At 44.2% G+C, this 23,699-nt stretch overlaps 1 protein-coding gene across 1 annotated transcript in view; it reads left to right on the top strand.

The window, feature by feature from the left end:
- Nucleotides 1–3,451: 3,451 nt before the first annotated feature.
- Nucleotides 3,452–23,699, top strand: part of LOC144829107 (pyrimidine-specific ribonucleoside hydrolase RihA-like) — a 279,763-nt gene continuing 259,515 nt past the window's right edge. The window contains exon 1 of the mRNA XM_078687914.1: nucleotides 3,452–3,490. The gene's annotated coding sequence lies outside the window, so the exon portion shown is untranslated. The remainder of the gene's footprint in view (nucleotides 3,491–23,699) is intronic.

The following is a 23,699-nucleotide window of genomic DNA, read 5'->3' as shown; positions in this document are numbered from 1 at the left end:
GTTTACTTATTCATACTAACGTTTAGGAAAGACATTTAAAGAGAAATCATTAATAGATTGATCGTGATGTAGAGATTTGTCAGTTAAGTCATTAGATACTATTCCATCATTCTTCTCCTCCAACGGTTTAGTAACACTAGTTGGATTAATGTCATGCTTTACATACATATGATGAGGAAGATTCAAGATAATACGTAACAAGGCAATAATTATGCTTTTACATTTTAAAGATACCAGGTTTGGATGTTTCATCTTCTCTAGAAATGGAACTCACCTTTTCTGTCAAATTTGTAGCGAATGCTTAATCTAGTGTACATTTTGCAGCAAATGTTTATTATTGAGCTCTTGAGTGAATTTTCTTTTGCTTTTTACTCACTGTTACAGTTCACAAGTTTCAATTTCTGGCACATTTCAGTGTATATTCGTCTCTTCAATTTCTTATAGGTCTTTCCTTTGTTTTACTGCTTTGATAATGTCCCTTTATTGTGACAGTTTCTCATTGTGGTTTTTGTTATCCTGAATCTTTGAAGGAAAACGCTTGATATGCTTTCTCATAGTCATTAGCTGCTGCTAAATAAGTCCATTCAAGTGCAGCATATCTTCGATTTGATACTTTAGCTCTTTTCGACTTTCTCACTTTGTTCAGATTGACTTGAGACTTCAATAACTGTTGGGAGTACTGTGTCTTCTGCCAGAATTTGCCTCAATCAGTCAGTTCTTTTGAGCCGACGGTCTCCACTTATCACTCGCTTTTCGCTTGCACTGTTCACAACAGCCAGATCAGCTCTTTGCGTAGTCAGGTCCCTCGATACCAACAGGGACCGACTCTCTCAGACCCAGTAGCTGATGCCCCCTCTAATGTGTGTCTGACCTGAGCTGGATGTCTCACTGTGACCACCGGCAAATCCACTACAGATACTGTATTTTCAAGTGGACATGGGACTCGGTGAGTGTGGGCAGCAGGTACCCGGTTAGGCAGACCATCACATTTGACAGCAGTTATGGTAACAAGAATCACTTGGTATGGCCCACACCAATGGGCTCCAAACATGATTTGCATACGTGTTTCTTAACCAAAACCCAGTCACTGGTACTAAGGTAATGGCACTGCTCATGTTGAGGTGAAGTGGCAACTTCCCCAACCTGCTGAGGAACAGAACGGACTACATCAGCCAATCCTTTACAGTAATCAAGTACCAAATCATCAGTAATTTTCATGAATTGGTTGGCCGGGACTGTAGGCTGTCTCATAGCACTCCCCATAATGGTTTCATGCGGGGTTAATTCAGTTCTTCTGTTTGGGGCACTTCTCAAACAAATGAACACCAAGAGCAAATCATCAAGCCATTTCAGAGATGTGGACTCACACACTTTTGCCAATCTGGATTTCAGCATTCCAATAACCTGTTCAACCACTCCAGATGCCTCTAGTCGATATGTGCAATGTAACTTCTGCTCACTTTGTAATGCTGCACAAAACATTCTCATTACCTCATTATTAAAATCAGTCTTCTATCTGATTCCAAAGAGGTTGAAAATCCAAACTGTGGTATGAGCTCTCTAAGGAGTAGTTTAGCTACAGTTAAGCTGTCATTGTTCCTGGTTGGATAGGCTTCCACCCAACGAGAGAACAAACACACAATCACTAAAATATATTTTCGACCATAGCAAGGGGGCATCTCAATGAAGCTGAGTTGCATCCTATTGATGGGTCCTCCAGATCTCCCTACATTACTCATTGTAACTAATGTTTTATTTCCTACTTTTGTTGCTGACATATTACACACCTTTGGTAAACCACCACTGCAACAGCTCTAAATCGATGATTAAACCAGGTCTGTCAAAAGAGACTCATCATAGCATCTCTCCCAACATGTGTGGGACCATAATAGTTTCTTGCCTTTGGTGACAACAAACTATCAGGTAGTACTGGTCTTCCATCCATATATACGCACACCTCATCTTCCTGCCTTTGTGTACAACCTGCTTTGATCCATCCTTGTCTCTCTGTTTCTGGCACTTCATCCTGTAATGCATTTATTTCTTCCCATGTTTCCACAGCTTACAACATCAGCCTACATTCTGTGACATCAGTTTGTTCTTTTAGCGGGTTCCCATTGATGATGCAAGAATTTAGGGTGCAATAGCACGTAGTCTTATCCGTATAGCGGTTAGCAACCATCATCATTTACCTGTCGATGGGCTTGGCATTTACCATTGTAATCTGGGAGGGCAGTTGTAATGACAGCAGTAGATTTTTCACACTTTCTCCGTTTCAGATGTGTGAACCCGAAGAGGTCATGCACCCACACTGAGACCACAACTGCCCAAAATCAGGGACAACTCCAAACCCATACAGGCTGCCAGTAAAAATGGTAGCGCTTAACTGTTCAGTAATGCTGCAAGCTCTAGTTAATGCAATCAATTCAGCAACCTTGGCTGTATTTACTCCTTGCAACCATGAAGCTTCCACCAATTCCACAACCGTACAGATGGCATATGCAGCTCTGATGTTTCCTCCTGCATCTCTCAAATATGATACATTCACAAACAACACATGGTCTGACTCAGATAATGGAACATCTAGAATGTCCAGTTGGGGTTTTCTACACAATTATGTCACATCGAAATAATCATGATCTGCTTCATCAATCACAACTTCATTTCCTGGTAAGGGCATCAATGTAGCCGGATTCAAACTCATACATAGCACCAATGACACATTGTCAGCACCCAAAATCACTTGGTCATACTTGGTCAATCTGCTACTTGTGAAATATAGGGTTCAAGTTCGAGAGAGCAAAATTCCAACAGAATGTGGCACATGCTCTTTCAATGGATGACTTATAGAGCTTTTGAATTTTTAATAGCATCTTTTTACTAGCGACATGCTTTTAGATTTTTTTTAGACAATGTTTTTTATCTGGCTGAGTTTAGCATTAGTCTACCTTGTCGACCTTCGGATGAGGAGTGGGTGTTATGTTCCCCAACCTAGGCCTAAGTAGCAAAGTGACCTTTTACCTACATTTGTCCCACCTTGCTCTGCATAACTGTTCTAGCCCTGATCTATTACCCAATTAAGTGCTGAATAAATGTTGATTGGTTTCCTTGAAACTAACCTAATTTATTATGAATGAGGATTCTTATCAAAATCCCCTGCACATAATGTACATAACAGGATTAACTTACTCTGTACAAAAGTCATCTATATCTTTCACCCTAGGGCGACCCGGCTGCTTTGCATAATTACAAATATTGATTTAGGGTCATCTACACAATCGTACTCACAACATATAAATTGAAATTGAACCCCTGAGGCTACCTTTTTGGTATAAAAGAACCACACTTTCACTAGTTAGAGGAGACGCTTCCACGCTGATCGAGACACTGAGGACCCAGCCTGCTGAAGCTTCAATACGCAGCGGTCTCACATCCCTTGCGGGGTGTCCAACTTGTGACCAAGACGGGGTCCTTCATTCTCTCCCTTGAGGTAAGGAGGTTGGCTCTTTCCTAGGGGATTCCTGGCTTTACACCCACATACATGCTAGCTACACTTAGACAGGGTCCGCATCGTAGGAGTACGCTTGAATATTGTCATGTTTATATGCCTGCATACATTCACAATTTTAGCACCATTATAGAATTCTACCTTCTATTTACTTTGTTGGTGCTTGTAATCTTATATATTTGCTTCTGTTTAATGATTGTCGCTGCAAACATGTTTTATACTAGAATGACGGTTTAATAAATGCCTACTGAAAATGTTCCCAACGTTTCTTCTGTGTATCTCTCCAAGACTAAATGAGCGTGATTGACTGAGCGAACAGTAGTGTACTGTTTCCACGATCCCTGAAGGATCAAGGGTTGTCATGTTTGATGGTTGCCAGAAACTATTTGCTCCTTGGTAAGGTTAGGGGGTCAAAGATCTGCTCTCCCCAGCAGCTCCGCTGTGCCTGGCCTTGCCGCTCACTCCTTCAGCACCTCCCCTGTGTGGGGTTCATACCCGCTGCGGTCTGCTCCTTGCGCAACTGTATACCACCTCAACATGCCAATTGTGCCACTCTCTGTTTGCTCCCACTAGTTATTTTGGCATTTTGGTTTTTGTCATTGTTTCTTTTGTACCCTGTTATTCTTGCTTCTGTGCCTGCTTATTTACGGTCTGTGCCCTATTGTTGCCTCTGTGCCCGGTCATCATCCAACCGCTGCTGCCCCTGCAGCCCCTCCCCCCTGCCCATGCCCATTCCTGCCTCCCAGCTGAGCGTCCCTTCCCCCTCCCCTACTTATTGGCGGCTGCTGCGGGGGAGCGCAAGCAAGATTTCTGACCTCCGGTCAAAGATCTGATCTCTCCCCAGCAGGTCCGCTGTGCCTGGCCTCACCGCTCACTCCTTCAGCACCTCCCCTGCCTGGGGTTCGAGTCCACTGCAGTCCGCACCTTGTGTGACTGTGTACAGCCTCAACACAGTAATTGTACCCCTCTCTCTGTTTGCTGCCACTAGTTATTTTGGTGTTTTGGTTTTGTCATTGTTCCTTTTGTGACTTGTTATTCTTGCTTATGTGCCCGGTTATTTACTGTCTGTGCCCTATTGTTGCCTCTGTGCCCGGTCATCTTCCTGCCGCTGCTGCCCCTGCGGCCCCTCCCCCTGCCCACACCCCAGATGAGCGTCCCTCCCCCTTTCCCTCCCAGCTGAGCGTCCCTCCCCCCTCCGCTACTTAAGGGTGGCTGCTGCGCGGTCACACCGCTGGCGCGCCGAAGGCAAGCCCGTCTGTGCCTGCCCGCGATCCGAACGCTGCCAATGCCAGGACCCCTGGATCTCCGACCACCCGCCTGCTACGTCGCAACAACCCTCCTTGCACTCAACCCTGGAAGAAACTACAACTGCTTGCTGTCCACACCAAGCACGACCCTCAGCCAGTTCTCCTGCCACCACTGCCGACAGACCTCCACCACCGCTTCGGGCCGTTGACACCACTGACGACCTAAGATGCATCCTCCTCAACGTGTGCTCAGTGCACCGACACGCCGTGGAAATCTGGAACCTCCTGCATTCGCTCTCACCCGATTTCACCTTCTTCACAGAAACCTGGACCAACGCCGCCTTGGCCCCGGACATCCCCATCCCAGATGGGTACAAGATCCAGAGGAAGGACTGCCCCAACCACCCCGGAAGAGGCATCGCCATAGTGCACAAAAACTCCCTTCGCCTCAAAACCTCCAGCGGAAACTTCCCCGCCGCTGAACACCTGCACTTCCAGGTCCAGCCCAGCCCTAACTTCACACTCCTGGCACCCTCACCTACAACCCCGTCTTCGCTGGAGGCAACAACGTTCACTTCAGCCACACCACGCACCCCCCCTGGACCAACCACAACTGCGTACATTTCCTCGTCAACAAACCTAAGCTATCCAAACCTGCCCTGTGGCCCCCGCGCAGGAACTGGAGTAGAGTCATTGAAGAACAGCTCAACTCTGCCCTCACCAATCACACCCCACTGCCGCAACCGTTGCCAACATCGCAGCCATTGAACTCCGTACTTGCTCACCCCGCTGCGCAACGCCAACAAGCAACGCACCAGAAAAGTACACCGCCTACAAGGACCCTCTGACTGAGTACCATCAACGCATCAGAACCACCAAAAGGAACTTCATTCACAACAGAATTCTTGCCAACTCCGGCAACTCCAAGGAACTCTTCAACGTCATCCAGGAAATCACCAAGCCCCACATTGAAGCCACAGACATCACCCCCTCCCAGGACCTCTGCAACAAACTCTGAGCCTACTTCCATCTAAAGATAAAGAGCCTCTACGACAACTTCAATGTCCACACACCAACCCCACAGTTAACCTGCCTTGCAGCAACTCCAGCCAGACCACCATCTCTGCCTGGACACCGATCAGGATCGAGAAAACCACCGCAATCATGAAAGGCATCCAGTCCGGGGCCCCTACAGACCCCTGCCCCCCCCATATACCACAGAGCCGCTACTATAATGGCACCCATACTACAACGCATGATCAATACCACTTTCCAGACTGGCGCCTTCCCCAACGACTGGAAATGCACAGAAGTCAGACCCCTGATCAAGAAGCCCTCTGCCGACCCTGCGGACCTCAAGAACTAACGGCCCATCTCGCTCTTCCCGTTTGCAGCAAAAGTCGCAGAGAAGACAGTCAGCGCAGAACTGATGAGGTTTATCAAAGACTACCTCATCCTAGACCCTTCACAGTCCAGATTCCGAAGTAACCACAGCACCGAGACTGCTCCACTCACAGCAACCGATGACATGCGCACCCTCCTCGACCAAGGCCACACTGCAGCCCTGATTCTACTCGACCTGTCAGCAGCCTTCGACACCGTCTCCCACTGGACACTCGCAGCCAGACTACACAATGCTGGCATACAAGGCACCGCCCTCGACTGGGTTCAGATCGTTCCTCTATGGGAGGAGCCAAAGGACCAGACTGCCACCCTTCCTCTACCAACCCACCAAAATCAACTGTGGAGTCCCGCAAGGATCAGCACTGAGCCAAACCCTCTTCAACATCTACATGGCTCCCCTCGCCGCCATCGTCCGACAGCACGGCCTCAGCATAGTCTCCTACGCCAACGACACCCACCTCATCCTCTCCCTCACCAAGGACCCCACCACCACCAGACTCAAGGTCCAGGAAGGAATGCAGGACGTCACAGCCTGGATGAGCAACAACTGCCTAAAGACAGACATCTTCATCCTCAGAACCACCCTTTCGGCGTGGAACAACACCTCTTCCCTTGGCAGCCTTCTGACCCACACAGACCATGCCAAGAACCTGGGCATCGTACTCGACTCCTCCCTCTCCATGAAATGACAGATCAAGGCGGTCACCTCCCGCTGCTTCAACACCCTCTGCAATCTCTGTAAGATCTTCAAATGGATCCCCCCGAGGCAAGGAAGACAGTCACCCTCGCACTCAGCACCAGCAGGTTGGACTACTGAAACATCCTCTACGCTGGCATCAATAAATCCCTACTCTGCAAGCTCCAGACAATACAGAACAGCGCCGCTAGACTTTCCTCGGGATTCCTCGACACAAATACATCAGCCAACACCTAACCAAGCTCCAATTGCTCCCCGTCGAAAAGAGAGTCACCTTCAAGATACTCACCTATGCCTACAAATGCCTACACAACACTGGACTCCAATACCTCAACGACAGAATCCCCTTTCACGTGCCCAAATGAAACCTTCACTCCACCAACCTCCTCCTCACCAACACCCTCGCATCCACAGAACCAGCGCAGGTGGAAGATCCTTCTCCTACATCGCAGCCAAGACCTGGAACGAGCTCCCCATCCACATACGTGTGCCCCCTCCGTGATCACCTTCAATAAGACCCTGAAGATCTGGCATTTACAAACCTGCTAACCCCCCTCTCCCCCCATCAACCCCCCAGCGCCTTGAGACCCTCACGGGCGAGTAATGCACTTATAATTCCCCTGATTGATTGATAGGGGGCTTATAGAGGCACTGTGATCTAGCTGGCCTATAGGCTAACATATCCTGTGGGGTTGTCCGGAATCAGTCTAGACACCAACCCCCTAGTTTATGTTGTCCAAATGTGCAGATCTATGTATTTTTAGAACTACAAGACACATCCTTAAATGCCAGATGCCACTTTCAACAAATAATGGAAAATAATTTGGGAAATATTTAGGGGATTTTCAACCCCTCGAAGTGCAATAGAACTTTCAAACACCAAAATAAATGGTTTCACATATTTATTTATTTTTAAGCTCTCACATTGGTTGTGAACTCTGTGAGAACTACTGAGCTAACACACGTTTGCAAACGTCGGTGTAGTTTGGCACAAGTTAAAAAATACTAAATGTAACTAATTTATTTGGGTGCATCATGCTTCTATGGCTCTTAGCCTGAGGGAAGATCCATAAAACATTTCTGAAAGCTCCTTTGTCAGTATTTCTTTACAGACTACTTTGATAGGGCACACTTTAGGTTAAATGCACTGCACCTCTGTCGGGATGATTTTTTACCCTAACTTTGTTGAAGTGTGGGAGTGGCAGTTTTAGATTTTTATCTGATGTACTGCGAATGTTGTCACTACATCACCTGCCTGAATGATGTCGGGGTCATCTGAGTGCTATGCCGATCCTCTCTGCATTCCATCATTCAGCAAGATGACTTTCCTTGACCTGCCAAACAAGTCAGGCTGCTAAATATGTTCCTCCAAAAGCAAATTATTACACAATACACATTAACCTTAAGGGACACAATGGCAATCTTCTTTTAAAGAAGTGGGCTCCTCGTACCATGGCAGACGCAGGGATAGGGCAATGACTTCTTGCAATATTTCAGACTCTGTGGTGGGAAATACTGCTCCAACATGGATTTAATTTGATTACTGCAACATGGAAGACTCAGGAAGTGACATGAACTCCTCAAACATGATGGCAGCCATCGGGTGTTACATCCTCAAGTAGTGGCGTGAGCCACGGGGGGGGGGAGGGGCTTAATCTAAATGTGGTTGGGCATCAGCCATAAAGTGCCTAACCACCTCTCAAAATAGCTATAGGATTGTTCTATAGATAGAGTTATTATTCGGATCTCCAGAGCCACTGGTGAAGAGGCTAAATCAGTTTCGTGAAAAACTAAGCAGCAACAAGCATGTAAGGGCCATATTATCAAGAAGGGGCGATACATTATTGCCGCTTCTATCGGCAGGAAACTGCCACTAAAGCGGCGATAATGGGCTTGATAATATGCCCTTGTGAATTCCCATAGAAGCCCAGGTTAACACCAGAACCTGGGCTTCTATGGGCATATTATCAAGCCCATTCTCGCCACTTTGGCGGCAGTTTCCTGCCGATAAAAGCGTCGATAATGTATCGCCCTTTCTTGATAATATGGCCCTGCATCTTTCGACAAGTTAATCCGCATTGTGATCTCAGGGTAGTAAAAAGACTGTTTGACATCTCATAAAATGGAAATGGTTTGGGCACAGCCATAATAGTTAGACCATTGAGATTTTCGGCAAATTAGAAATCAACATTCCTCATTTTCTTGTGCTTCTTTTTGGGCAGGAATGGGAAGAGAGAGTTCGAAGTAGTTGACTTTTTGCCTGAATAACGGCCAGCCAATATGGTGTGTTTAATAAAAGCCATTCTTGATACAGAATGGGCTAAAGAACGGTTAAAAAACGGTGATGGATCAAACCCAGATATTTTGACTGGGTGTGAGTGTTTGATTGATTCAGATGCTCCGTACACCACCACTCCCTTTTGTACCATTCTTGATACTAAGGCATTAATATTTAAGAAAAATTGCTTATCGATTGCTATGAAGACGATGTACTCATCTCTGATTGTCTCCCAATAAAGTCCAAAGTTTTTGGCTGGAGTTCTTTAGCTCCTGTGAGAACAGCAGCAGGTCCTTGGAGCTGCATACTAGAAACCTTTGAGTTCCCTACCTCATTGTCACTAGTGCTTGTAATATTGATGCTCGAGTCAGTACCAGCTCCATCTTATCTATGGGTCTTATGTAAATTCTGGTAAACACCTCAGTCTCTTCATGAAAATGTCTTGCCATCTGCAGAGTTTTAAACATTTTTGTAACATTTGTTATATGATGTATGTAGGTGATTGACACAAACTTCACTTCAACTTCCAGGCGTCTGTGGTGACTAGTAGCTGGGGTACGAATTCTCCATATTAGAGGCTTTTCACAAAGGTAAATTTACACATGTAAGTTACACCAGGGAGTAAGTTTACTTCTTTTTGATGTTCAACATTTCAGATTGTAAAGTTATTCCCGTTGCAGACTTATATGTCTCTGCGCCCTAGTGAAGCCTCCAGGATTTTCTTTTTTTTTTAATTACATTTTTTGTCAACACAAAAATGAAGTTTGTAGCAAATTTGTACTACCAAATCATAATCGAAAACATAATCATAATAATTAAATCTTTTACATAGGATTTAAGAAAGAAAAGAGAGAGGGCAGAAAGCAGTCAATTATGTAGCCAAACCAGGATTTACAAGTGTAAACTAAGTACTCATAAATTTTCACATGGAGAAGAAAATAGCTGAGAACTTACTATTGTAACAACTAACGAAAATCAAACAGGTGTAATCATTAATAAAAAAAATATAAATATTTTAATGTAAAATATAAAATGTTAATTAACTTAAAATAAGTATGCCAAAGAATAGTAAGCAAATAAAACGTTACAGGACATTAAAACATCAAATTACTTTTTTATTAAATAATTAAATGAGCAACATATTCATTTAATTAAAAAATATTATTATGTAAAATAGTTATTAAAAATGTACCCCCAGTAGACCTGTTATATTTAATTATTATGTAATACATTTAAATATCTATATAGTGAATTAAAAAAAATATAATTATGTTTATTTAACATTATTTACTATGAAGTATTATTTTATTTTCGTGTCTTTGTTGTTTTCAATTGCAGTACCCGTGAGTGGCTATCTGTTGTTTTGGCTTGCTCCAAGTTGTGCTGGAGTAACTGTGCTACTGTGTGTAACTTTTTGGGTATTTATTTGCTGTAATAACTTTAAAAGTGCAGGTATACTCTTTTGTGGGTAAATGTTTGTTTTGCATGTCCTTCCCTAAACCACTCTGCACCCCTCCTGAAGCTTCTCCCTAGCCCAACCCAATTCCTTCCCATTTTTAGGACCCGATTACGATGCAGTTAGGAAACGGTCCAGAATGAATTGGTTCCGGACTAGTTTCCTACCGAATCGGGTCCTGCTAGTCCAGACGACCACTAACCAAGCTTCCCAACATCGATCGGTTGGACTCGCATTGATTCCAATGGGAGCCTGTGTTCTGACCAAAAACACAAGCCACCATTGGAAAAAGGGGTGTTTGGGGAAAACATTGCAGCCTGTGGCGGGCACCCCATGGTGCCTGTCACATTGTGCATGGTTGGGAAGAGGGGTTCTTTGGGTACCCCCACGGGCCACATTTGGTCGCCTCTGGGTGAAGGGGGCCCACCATGGCCCCCAAAGGCCGATTCTGAAAGCCGTTACATCTCGGGCAAACCGAGTCGGAACAGCTGACCGAATCGGTCATCGTCATCGCTCGTCCAGAAACAGTGCCCATTGAGCTGAAAGATTTGGCTCTGAAAGTCTCAGACCGACCCAATGCCTTCTGGAACCGATTTGTACTGCTCGTACAGTTTCCAGATATTGTAATCGGTCGTTGGAAAAACTGTACGGTTCGGTAGGAAACAATTGTTCCAAATCGTATTCTGCAATACGGAATCCCATCCAGAGCCCTTCCTAACGACATCGTAACCGGCCCCTTAGTAGTAAGTATTCTCTATTTTCCACTATTTCCCCCAGGTTCCTTCCAAATTTACCACTAACATATATATCTTCGTTCCTGGAGAGCTTGCCAAATGGGAAGGAGACTTTTGCGTACAAAAATAATTGTGGGGGAGGCTGATGTCTCTGACTTTAAGTTTGTGAATATCATTATATTTAAGTGAGTCATAGTATTGCAGTTCTACTAAACGTACTGCAATGTTCAGCTTGTGACCGGGCCCCATGGTGTTCATCTTTGCTCTCTTACCAGACACCAGCTTTATAATCCTGTCTTTTTACTGAAAACAAAGCAATATGAAAGGCCTCAAAGCCCATGCAGCAACGCTGTTGGTGTGCAATCCAATCACATTTTAAGTACTATTAATTTATTATGAAAGCTGGAATTGTGAGACAAGTGCATGAAGCAACATTACACACATATACCCTAAAATGAAGAGCTATATAAATAAAAAATAAAATAGAAAGTTCAGTAGGAGGCAAGGGTTCTGCTATAAGTACCTAATAATAAAAAAGCATTTTAAATTGCAAGCAGTAGCTCCAGTGATCACTGCCAGATAATTTCATAGCAAGTTTGGAATTAAATGGGAAAAAGGATAAAAAATGTCATAACATTCAAATCTTTCACACATTTGACAGTCACATGACTTATCACTACTGATTTTTTTTTCTCTTTGTTTACTGATTTTTACATATGAATACAAACAGAGATTTAACTCATCACCGGTCTTTTTAAAGACAGGATCCTGCGGCAATAAAACAACAAAACATTTTCCCAATGAAGCTGAAACTGCTACAGATGTACATATGTTTAGACTTTCATACCATTGCAGAATAATTTATGGTACTTGCAGGAAGACTGGTTATGTTCACTGCTGCACATATTTGAAGTAATGTGTTTGCATGATTCCTGAGAGCGAGATCCAGAGCAGGGAGAGCCGTGTGACCCGGAGCAGAGCAGGGAGAGCCGCGGGAGCCCGATAGCCGAGCCCGGCTGCGAGAACTAAGCCGTGGGAGCCGAGAGCCGGCGGCCCGCATGGGAGGCGTGGTCACAGAGCCGCGGGAGCCGGAACGGAGCAGGGAGAGCAGGGAGAGCCGCGGGAGCCGGAGTGGCATCGACAGCCTGGCAGCCCGGCGGTGAGAGCAGCGACAGCCCAGCCTAGCAGGAGAACCTAGCGGTGGGAGCCGAGAGCCGGCGGCCCGCGGGGGAGTCGCGACCGTAGAGCTGCGGGGGCGAGTGCCGAGGAAGAGACTGCCGCGTCGGCTGCACCGACCTAGAGTTGGCAGTTGGCAGGAGACGCGGCAGGCTAACAGGTACCACAGTGCAGGGGCCGTGGGGAGTGCCGCTGGGTCCACCAAAGCCGGGGTTGGCCAGCAGGAGCAAACAGAAACCGCAGCAGACCAGTAGCAGGGTCGCTGGGGTCAGGGAGCCCCACAAAAACCCCACAAGAACTCCACAAGACCTGAGAGCGACCTGGGAAAGCCGCAGAAGCCCAGAGCGGGAAGAATTTAGTAGGAGAGTGGCAGTGTGGTTCGCCAGACCTCCTCCAGTATAGAGAGAGCCACAGGTGTGCTCACATCTCTCAGCTCATTAGGAGGGGCCCCAGAACCCAGAAATCAGACCAACAGGAACCACAGGAGGAGCAGGGGAGGAGAGCAGGAGGCTGCGAGGCTGCAAGGAGCAGATGTCCACAAATCACCCATTTCTACCCCGAAGGTGAGGTGAGGTCATCACCGCTTGCACCAGAAGGAGACAACCTTCTACCACCAACTGCTCAACCCCATACCTCACCCCGACTGCAGATAGATAACCGTGAGTCCTTGAGACCGGCCAATTGAGGGGCGAGGTACATCGGGTAGTGCATAGGGAGAGACGCCCAGAGCATAGCAGGTGTGGCACAGGACGCGTGGGTGAAAGGAGCAGGTGCAGGAGCAGGAGTTCAGGGGGGATACAACCAGTCCTCCTACTCTCACCCAGCCAGTGCCAAAAGTTGAGCAAGACCCCCCCTACAGGAACCTAAGGAGAATGACAACATCGTAGTCCATCATGAGATCAGGGAGAGACAGAACAGAGACCAAAACAAAATTTATAAAAAGAAACCAATAGAACAGTGCCAAGTCGAGCGAAGGAGCAAGTGCTCCTATTGAAGAAGACAAAGCACAGGAGTACAACACATACACCCGTTCTCATACTGCCAAGACGCAATTGAAAATATCAAGACTCACAAACTCAAAGATCACAGATTTCCTAATTTCACCAGCTTCACTCGCGCCACGAGCTCAGAAACCGAAAACTGCCACCAGCAAAAAAAGAATGTCCCAGTCAGTTGGCTCCTTATAGAACCTATTGCAGTCACAGTGCAATACCTCATTAGAGAATAGCCAAAGCCCTTGGAAAACCCCCAAAACGATTGCCAATAGAATAACAGTGACATCACAAATAAATACAATGGAAGCAGTAAACAAAGCCTGGGCTCACTCTTTTGCACCCAGGTGCATGACTTTGGGGGGTGGTCGTCCATTAGCCTCAAGCACGGACAACATGGACATAGTGGACAATGAAACAATTGATAAATAAATTGCAGCGCATCAAACAAGAGGCCAGCCCAAATATAATGTTTATTCAAACTTGGAAAGACAGAAGGTACAGGAGCGCTTACCAAGTAGCGAGGATCTACCAAAGGATGTGAAAACAACAAAATCTGCTTCAGTTTTAGAAACACAGGAAGCACATGGTTGCTTAATTAGTTCAATAATTTGCCATGAGTTAAACGAAATTCCATCAAACGGCCCGATAGGGCTCCCTTTCATCTATCATACCATTCTTTAACCAGTCATGGTCCTATCATCAAACTGTTCATGCTCCCAGCCAAAAAGGGACAAACAAACAATACCACAACCAGGCGCATGCCTGGGAGGAGACCTGCGGGATAACATCTGGAATAAACCGGGGGAGGATACCATGGTCAAGCCAGCAAGTAGGAGCTAATCAGACAGACCATTTCCTACCATCACAGGCCCCATTGTGGTCGCCATTCATAAGCATTATGGAAACTATATCGTCAGCACTACTGCAACACTCAGAAAAACTAGAGTTACAAAGCGATCTCTTGCAAATTTTGGCATCTCACATGGTTGGCATAGACAGAAAAATACTAGAGTTCAATTCACTCATCGAACGGGTACAGAAAGACCCCCACACAATGTACTATGAACGTCAATGCTCCGGAACAATGAACCAACTGAAAAGCCCTACCAACAATTCTAACAGACATTCTGGCAGAGGTAAAAAACAAAACAACTGACCACCATAACAGTATTGCAAGCCCCTGCACAGAAAATATTTCAGATCATTCGAAGTACACTACTAGCTGTGACATTTCTGCAAACGAGGAAACAAGTGTGGACACAATGGAAGGCATATCAAAAAATCTTACATATGACTCCCAGACAGAAATATCCCAAAGCATGCCATTGGAACACAAAGACACACCCGAATTTGTTGATCAACTGAGAGAAGAATCAGGGCTACAATCAAATGGGCAACAAAAACAATGCAATCCTTTAACCAAATGTGAATGAAAGAGATTGAGAAAAGCTAGACAAAACAAGCAACAATGTAAAAAAGCAACTGCACTCTTCAATCGGCACCAGGTTAATCACCAGTCAGCTACCAGAATATAAACTCGACCGGAGCAACTCCAGAAAAGGGGACGAAGGTAAAAGAGTCAAACAAAAGGGCCCGGGAAGAGTTAGGGAAAGTTGGGCAGGAACCTCATAGATCAATAACGCCCCCAACAACCCTAACAACAAAACAGCCAAGTAGCTTAAGTGACTCTAAGTCAATCCAAGACAACACAAAACACAACCTGCTGTTAGCTCAGCAATACAGAAGGTTCGAGTAGAACAAAAAAGCATTTCTCATTACTTTGCAAAAATTGCAAAGGATCAAAAAGAAAATTTCATGGCCAAAGTGCACCAACCAAGAAGTACAATACAAGGACCAGAGATTTCAAGAGTCCACTCGCCCGCTTTTGGCATTGAGGCAGTAGCACAGTACAAGATCTCCAATCAGGACAATACAGTCAATAAATTTAAAACAAGTACTCAAAACATGTTTTTGGACCCAAAATAAATGACAGAACCAACTTGCCCAGTAGGCCTATTAACATTTTGAAATTATCCCGCATTATAGCTCCAGAGGGAAGCATGACATCCTCAATCGGAGTGCCATTCTAAAACTCGCCAATTCAATTGAAACTCTGAAACACCTGAACACAAATCATATTGAAAGTATTGAATTCAAACCACTCTCAAATGTAAAAGGGAGAGATAAGACAGTGGTAACTTGGAGTGATCCTAAGAAAGCCAAAGGATTTTGGCAGCACAGAGAAGAGTTCGCAAAATGGGGAATTGAAATTAGACCAGAAGAAATTGAAAGATATCCAGGCCCGTTATGCCCGATGGTAGAGGCAAGACCACAGACTGACAGTGGACTACTCCGGGGGGCAGTTGGTCGTTCCGACAGCATTAAGGAAGGATGGACCAACCTACGTATCACCCACCAAGGTTCATCAGGAGCAACCAGTCAGACCCATAAAGTCCTACCCCCAACATCAAGTTACATGGACTACAGAAAAAATGAAGCATGAAAATCTAATTTGAAATTATGCTCGTGGAACATAAAAGGACTAGGGGCAAAACAGAGGATGCCGAATTATTAGCATTCCTAAAACAATTTGATATCTTATTACTTCAAGAGACCTGGTCAATTACATCGGTTCAGATAAACGGCTTCAAAGAATTCCAACAATATGCCACCAAAAGAGGTTCATTAGGTAGGGCAACCGGCGGATTATCAATCTACCTGAACACCAGCATACCATGGTCCTACGATCTAATTGACTCTGGACAAACATGGATTCAGTGTATCAAAATTGAGCTACTATCTGACCTCTGCTTAGGATCACGGGACGCCCAAGAGATACGGTCATTGGTAATTTGTAACATCTACATACACCCAGAATCCAAGACGAAACAAGAGAAAATCTTGTCCCTTAAAGCACTTGTCAAATCCATGCAATCTACTTTCCGACAGGCGGGATTGGTTGTGTCAGGCGACTTCAATATGTTTTTATTACAAGTGGACCACACACAAAATATCCAACAAAATAAACTGAAAGGGAAAATAATTCCTCCAATGATAACAAACCACCAAAAAAAGGACAAATATGGCCAGCTGTGTGCCTTAAACTTTGCTGAAATCGGCATGATCACTTTGAATGGCCGTTTTCTACGAGATCAGCCTGCAGCCACGACCAGAATTGCTAAACAGGATCAATCAGTCCTAGATTATACCATAGTGGACTTGGAGGAACTTCAAAGGATCGTTAACTACAGAATAATTCACAAATTGGAGAGCGCTCATAGTCTGCAATCAATTGATCTCAGCCTTCAATATGCAAGGGCACCAGCAAGCAACGACTTGACGGAAACCCCGAGCCCATATAACCTTAAACGACTCGTAGGGAAGGGAAAGATGTTGAAGAAATCATGACCCATGTAAAAAATGTTCAGGAAAAAGTCGAAGGAAAAAGTTCAGCAGAGCATCGGGCCAACTGGGAAAAGATGATCATAAGTTTAACCGATAGATTGGGTTTCCAAAACAAAAGCCATAGAAGTAAATCAAGCACAGTACACTCAGTGCATCTTGACTCTATAGTGTGCAAAAAAAGGATTTTAAATCAGGAAATCAAAAAGTTACAAGAAAAAGATCAGATTATGGGTGAAGACACAAAGCGACAAATTCAAAAATTAAGGCAAAAATACAAAAAAGAGGTTTGGATAGCAAACAAAAATTAACAAACAGAAACTTGCCAAAAACTTGGAAACAAGCAAATCAAATAATAACAGGAAATTTTGGGCAGAAATTACTAAAATATCAAACGGAGTAGTCCACGATTATAATGCAAATATTTTACAGGCAGATTGGATCCATCACTTAGAGCAAAATCAAGGGAACAACTGCAATATCCATGTATTGAAATTAGATCACACTACTCACCAGCAACACAAAAGGGAAGAATCGGAACAAAACTTTGGTGAAAATTGGATCAGACCAAAAACTAAATTTAAAAAGGGTCAAGGGGATATATTTAACGGCCTGTCATTTCGTTTCCCCTACCTAGACATTATACGCAAAAAGAAAAAGACCGGTCTCATATATGTTGCTGTACTATTGCCTGAGAAGAAAGGAAATCATGCAAAAGAGTTACAGCTGGCTGAGATATTCCCATCAGACCACCCTTTGGCGGAGTCTCATCATATGGGGTATTTGAATTTCATCCAATTAGCCGCCCAAACCATCAGATGATGGTGCGGATATGGATATGAAGAAGACACTCTAGCCAAAATGTTACTCGAGGGGTAGTGCTCAAGGTGTGTAGTGCAGTGCTGTGGTGAGAACTTAAAATTAACGACTCAGACAGAAAGAATTATTTATTAGGATTTGTGTAAGTGTCAATGTTAAAATCACGCCAGGCAGTCTAAATATATAACTGCACTGTGGCGCTGTGCAGGACGGTCGACATGTTTCAGCCAAATTGGAGATATTTATCCGGCTTTCGTCAGGACCCAATAAATGAGCTACTGCAACAAGATAATAGTGAAAATGCTTAAGTGTAAAGAGATTAAGTGCCAAAAAAAAGATATATATAAGAATACTTATATCTGCCTGGAACTTGGAGCCCCAATGTTCACCAGGAAGAGGTGCATTCTATTTTAATCCTAAAGAAAAAAAGCACAAGAAAAATACATATTTGCATGTATAACCCAATATTCACAAGAAACTGTACAGGCAACATATAAAACAGAAGTAAATTATACTCTGTTTGTTCAAAAAGTGAACTCACTTATTCACAGTAAAAAGGATAACTTAGCTGTGAATACTCACTGCGCTCTGCGTGGGAGATGACCTCACCTCACCCGGCATCCGCTCGGGAATATGAGGCCCCGCTCTAAGGTGCATAAAGAGAAAGGGCATAGCATTTTAAAATTTAAATGCCCCAAGCTTCTAGCTGTAGCATCCTTATATCCAACTCTCTAGATGCAGACAATGCCAACAGATCCAAGGGTGACCCCATAGGGATATACCAGTGACGAAATGCACACCATAGTAGGTATTCTAAACTTTAAACATTGTTGTAAAAAGCCATCCAAAAAGCGCTTATAGAATTGCCCATGAGCTAGCTAGGAGGGAGCCTTACCTGTCCGTCGGTACCTCTCTCTGTCGTCCGAGAGGAAGTGGAGGTACCGACCGGGACCAGGCTCCTCCTTTTTATGTTGCAGCTGATTGGTCAATTGATGCTGAAAAATACCCGCCAAAAACCGAGTAATTGGTAAATGGTAGCGTTTATCTGAAAGCGCATGAGCATGTACCTCAGCAAGTTCATGAAAACATTGCGGGGACATGCACCAATCACCCACGCATGCGCACGATGGTGCAAACGTCATGCGTCACGCGCTAGTCTATTGCGCATGCGCGCAACACGTTACACTGATCTTTCGCACAGCCGCCCTGGCTCTCTCCAGCGGTAGTGCTGTATTCAAAGAAGTAGATCAATGTTGATGACACAGAGAAGCAATTTAATAATATCTGTGGTCATACGTTTAATCATTTGTCAATGCGCTTGGCGATAAAATCCTGCCCGCTACACTATAGTTAGCAAAATTAGCCCGACTCAGGAATCTAATAATAAAACTGATGTTGACAAAAAGGAAACACTGGCAAGGAAAAAATCCGCCGCTAACTCGGCGGGGCAGGAGTGAAAGTTAGGATATCGCTTATATTTAAAGTAAAGAGACCCAACAGAATGGCTTAATGTTAAAAGTCAGAACACTAATATCTCTACTGCTGAGAAATGTAAGGAATATTACATATGTTTTGTGTTCATAGGAAAAGATTAATCCTTCCTAATATATGTACTGGCCAGAATACTTCAAAAAGAAGCCGCCCCATGTATTCTTAGTAGTGTTTCATCATGTGTGCAGTATCTCAGCATGGATACATTACAATTGAGTCAGCTAGTATTGAAACCAGGAAACCATGTCAAAACAGATGTCCGACATTCAAATTGAAACCCACGGAATAGAATCATTTAATCCTCTACTGTCATGAAGCTTAAAGATCCATTTTTGCTCCTTAACAAATAAGAATTTGGTTTTATCACTGATATGTGGTGGAATATAAGGGTGTTCTAAGATCACCCACTTCAAATCCTCTACTCGAGGATTCATAGTCAAGAAGTGGTTGGTAAGACAGGTGGATTGCTTATGGCAGCGAATTGTACTCTTGTGTTCGCTAATGCGGACCTTCATTTTCCACGTGGTGTGGCCAATATACTGAAGAGAACACGGGCAGGTGATCATGTAAATAACTCCCTCAGTATTACAATTAGTATGTTTGCGGAGTAGCCATGGATTACCAGTACCTATGTCAACTTGGTCTGTTTTAAATGTCTGAGCACATGCACTACAAGAACCACATGGGAAATGGCCACGTACTGGTTGAGTGTTCCAAAGTGTATTCAATATCTCTGTTGTTTTTACTCTTGGTCTAGTGTGGGCCAGACTATCTCGTAGGCTATGAGCCTTTTTGAAGGAAAAAAGAGGCAGAGGGATATTTGTTTGAGCTATATTCAAAATGTCCCAATGTTTTCGCACTGTCTTTTGAATTTGATTGGAGAGAACACTGAAAGTACTAACAAAGGTAAGTCGATCCAAAGACGCCTTTTCAGGTTTTTTCTCAAGCAGTGCCTCTCTGTTGTTATTGGAGCCACGTTTCCAGGCTTTCCGTACCAGATGACTAGGATATTGCCGATCCTCCAGATGTCTAGAGAGGATACGGGCGTGTTTGTTAAAAAGAGGTTTAGAAGAACAGTTTCTGCGACCTCTCAGAAACTGTCCTACGGGTAGGTTCTCCCGCAAGGCCCTAGGATGGTGACTGGTAAAGGCTAAGAGGGAGTTTCTAGACATAGGCTTTTTGTAAAGCTCGCATTCCAATTTCCCATCCTTGGGAAAAATAAGGATGTCCAAAAAAGGTAGTTCTGTCTGACTGAATTCGATGGTGAATTTCAGATATTGGTTTTGATGGTTCAACCAGTTGTGGAATAACTGGACCTCCGATGGTGTACCTCGCCAAACCAAAAAGATGTCATCTATGTATCTCTTCCACAGCACCACATGATGGAAATAGGGGTTGCTGTGGTTGAGTACATGTCACTGTTCAAACAAGTGAACATAAAGGTTGGCGAGGCTGGGGGCAAAAATACTCCCCATAGATGTTCCTGAGGTTTGTAGATAAATCTGATCTTCAAATTTAAAGTAGTTTTCCCTCATTGCCAATCTGGCACATTCCATAATGAAATTCACTGGAGTGATGCTTTGGAGGTCACGTGTGACAAGAAGAGATCTGATAGCTTCCAGAGTTTCTTTCTGTGGTATACAAGTATACAACGACTCGACATCGAAACTGACCAAAAGGTCAGTCCCGGTGTCGAATCCCACTTCTGGTAAAAGTCTTAGAACATCGGCCATATCTTGCAGATACATGGGCATTTCTTCTACAAGAGGCCTCAAGAAAAAATCCACAAAAGTGGACAAAGGCTCCAATAAGGAGCCTATGCCCGAGATAATCGGGCGTCCTGGGGGGGCTGAGCAGGTTTATGAATCTTTGGCAAACAGTAAAACCCAGGCATAACAGGTTTATTGGTAACCAAGAATTTCGCTTCGTGAGGAGTAATCCATCCTTCCGTGCTCCCTTCTTCCACCAGAGTTTTGATCTCTGTAAGGAGGCAAGGGGTCGGATCGCTGGATAGACGCTGGTAAGAACTTGTGTTTTCTAATTGTCTTTGACATTCTTGGCGATTAGTGACCATGTCCTGAACAACAATGGCACCACCCTTGTCCGCCGGCTTGATAATGATGGACTGATCAGTAGATAGGTGGGCCAAGGCAATTTTTTCTTTGGTGGATAAGTTTTGAAAGGTTCGTTGGTCCTTATCAAATAGAGCCATGACATCATGGGTCACTGCTTGCTCAAACGTTGTGACTTTAGATGGAATCTGATGTCCTAATGGGGTGAACGTGGAGTTAGGGCGCAGTCCTGTGTTGGTCAGTTGACCCTGTGTTTCAACAGACGGAGCATTATCCTTTGTTTCAAAAAAGAAATGAAGGCAAACCTTCCTAAAAAATCTCTCCAGTTCACAACGTGTCTCAAAAGGGTCCCCCTTATTTGTGGGTACAAAGCCCAAACCTTTCTGCAATACTGACTGTTCGTCCATTGTCAAATCACGAGAACTAAGATTCACTATTAGGTTCCTGTCGTTGTTGGTGTCGCCTGCGCTGCTCTCCGACTCCTGGTGTTGGGAAAGGTCTGCTCTGTTTCCCATTGAACATGCTGTTGGACTCTTCTTTTTCCATAATTGCAGCCCCGACCTTGTCCTAAAAAAGACGGGTCATGAAAAAATTGGGGATTTGGCGGAAATGTCTGCATATGTTGCGCAAATAGTGGCTGAAAATCCCATGGTCCTGGTGGCCACCATTGCGCTTGGTTCGGATAAAACCCTTGTGTGCCTCTCTTTCTATTAAAGCTCCGCTGTTGTCCACCTCTCTTAAATTGTGGTGTGCCTACCCCAAAGTTGTCAGGATCTGAATCCTGATCTGACCCTGATGAGGAGTAGTTAGAGCCATAGCGTTTACCCTTGTTGTTGAAATCGGGTGCCACCTAATCATCACTAGTGTATGGGAAGATTTTTGTCATTGAGAAACGTGCCAGATCTTTTTTACATTTCTCTGATTTAGAGAAGAGGATATTGTCATTGTAGTCTTTACTGCTTTTGTTGGTCTCCTCAAGTTGTTTTTTGAAAACCGGACTAGTGAGAGTGGTTTTGATTTGTCCTTCTAACACCTGAATTTCTATTAAGATGGCATCGGCTGTTTTCTTTGGGGTGTTAATTATAAGAATCAGCCAATCTCGCGTGCATCGCCAGGCGATGAGTGACCAATCGCGAAGAAATTCTTTGTTAGTTAAGAACAATCGAGGAGTGTTTGTTACAATAAGGCCAGTAGGAGAGCATTTGCCACGAAGGTACTCAGCCATTATTATCCCGTGAATAGATATACGAGAGAGATTTTTCTTTAGATTCAGTAACGTAAGCCAGTCGTCCTTTTTGGCAACCACAGCATCAGGTATTGAGTCTATAATGCTTGGATTATTCTCTAGAATAAAGTTGAGTGCTTCATCATCAAAAGCCAACCCCATGAAGTCAGCCATGGTCGTGCGACGTGTCACAAAAGAAAGTTGGATCGGCAAAGAGGGGTGAAATGTATTAGTTCACACCATGAAATGACCCGCAACACAGTTGCTCTAAATACCAAAAACTAAATTTAAAAAGGGTCAAGGGGATATATTTAACAAACTGTCATTTCTTTTCCCCTACCTAGACATTATACGCAAAAAGAAAAAGACCGGTCTCATATATGTTGCTGTACTAGTGCCTGAGAAGAAAGGAAATCATGCAAAAGAGTTACAGCTGGCTGAGATATTCCCATCAGACCACCCTATGGCGGACTCTCATCATATGGGGTATTTGTATTTCATCCAATTAGCCGCCCAAACCATCAGATGATGGTGCGGATATGGATATGAAAAAGACACTCTAGCCAAACTGTTACTCGAGGGGTACTGCTCAAGGTGTGTAGTGCAGTGCTGTGGTGAGAACTTAAAATTAACGACTCAGACAGAAATAATTATTTATTAGGATTTGTCTAAGTGTCAATGTTAAAATCACGCCAGGCATTCTAAATATATAACTGCACTGTGGCGCTGTGCAGGACGGTCGACATGTTTCAGCCAAATTGGAGATATTTATCCGGCTTTCGTCAGGACCCAATAAATGAGCTACTGCAACAAGATAATAGTGAAACTGCTTAAGTGTAAAGAGATTAAGTGCCAAAAAAAATATATATAAGAATACTTATATCTGCCTGGAACTTGGAGCCCCAATGTTCAACAGGAAGAGGTGCATTCTATTTTAATCCTAAAGAAAAAAAGCACAAGAAAAATACATATTTGCATGTATAACCCAATATTCACAAGAAACTGTACGGGCAACATATAAAACAGAAGTAAATTATACTCTGTTTGTTCAAAAAGTGAACTCACTTATTCACAGTAAAAAGGATAACTTACCTGTGAATACTCACCGCGCTCTGCGTCTGAGATGACCTCACCTCACCCGGCATCCGCTCGGGAATATGAGGCCCCGCTCTAAGGTGCATAAAGAGAAAGGGCA

This window comes from Lissotriton helveticus, chromosome 4_1 (assembly GCF_964261635.1).
Source record: "Lissotriton helveticus chromosome 4_1, aLisHel1.1, whole genome shotgun sequence".
Classification (NCBI taxonomy): Eukaryota; Metazoa; Chordata; class Amphibia; order Caudata; family Salamandridae; genus Lissotriton; species Lissotriton helveticus.
The sequence above is the reverse complement of the archived record's forward strand: the minus strand, read 5'-3'. Positions and strand labels throughout refer to the sequence as shown.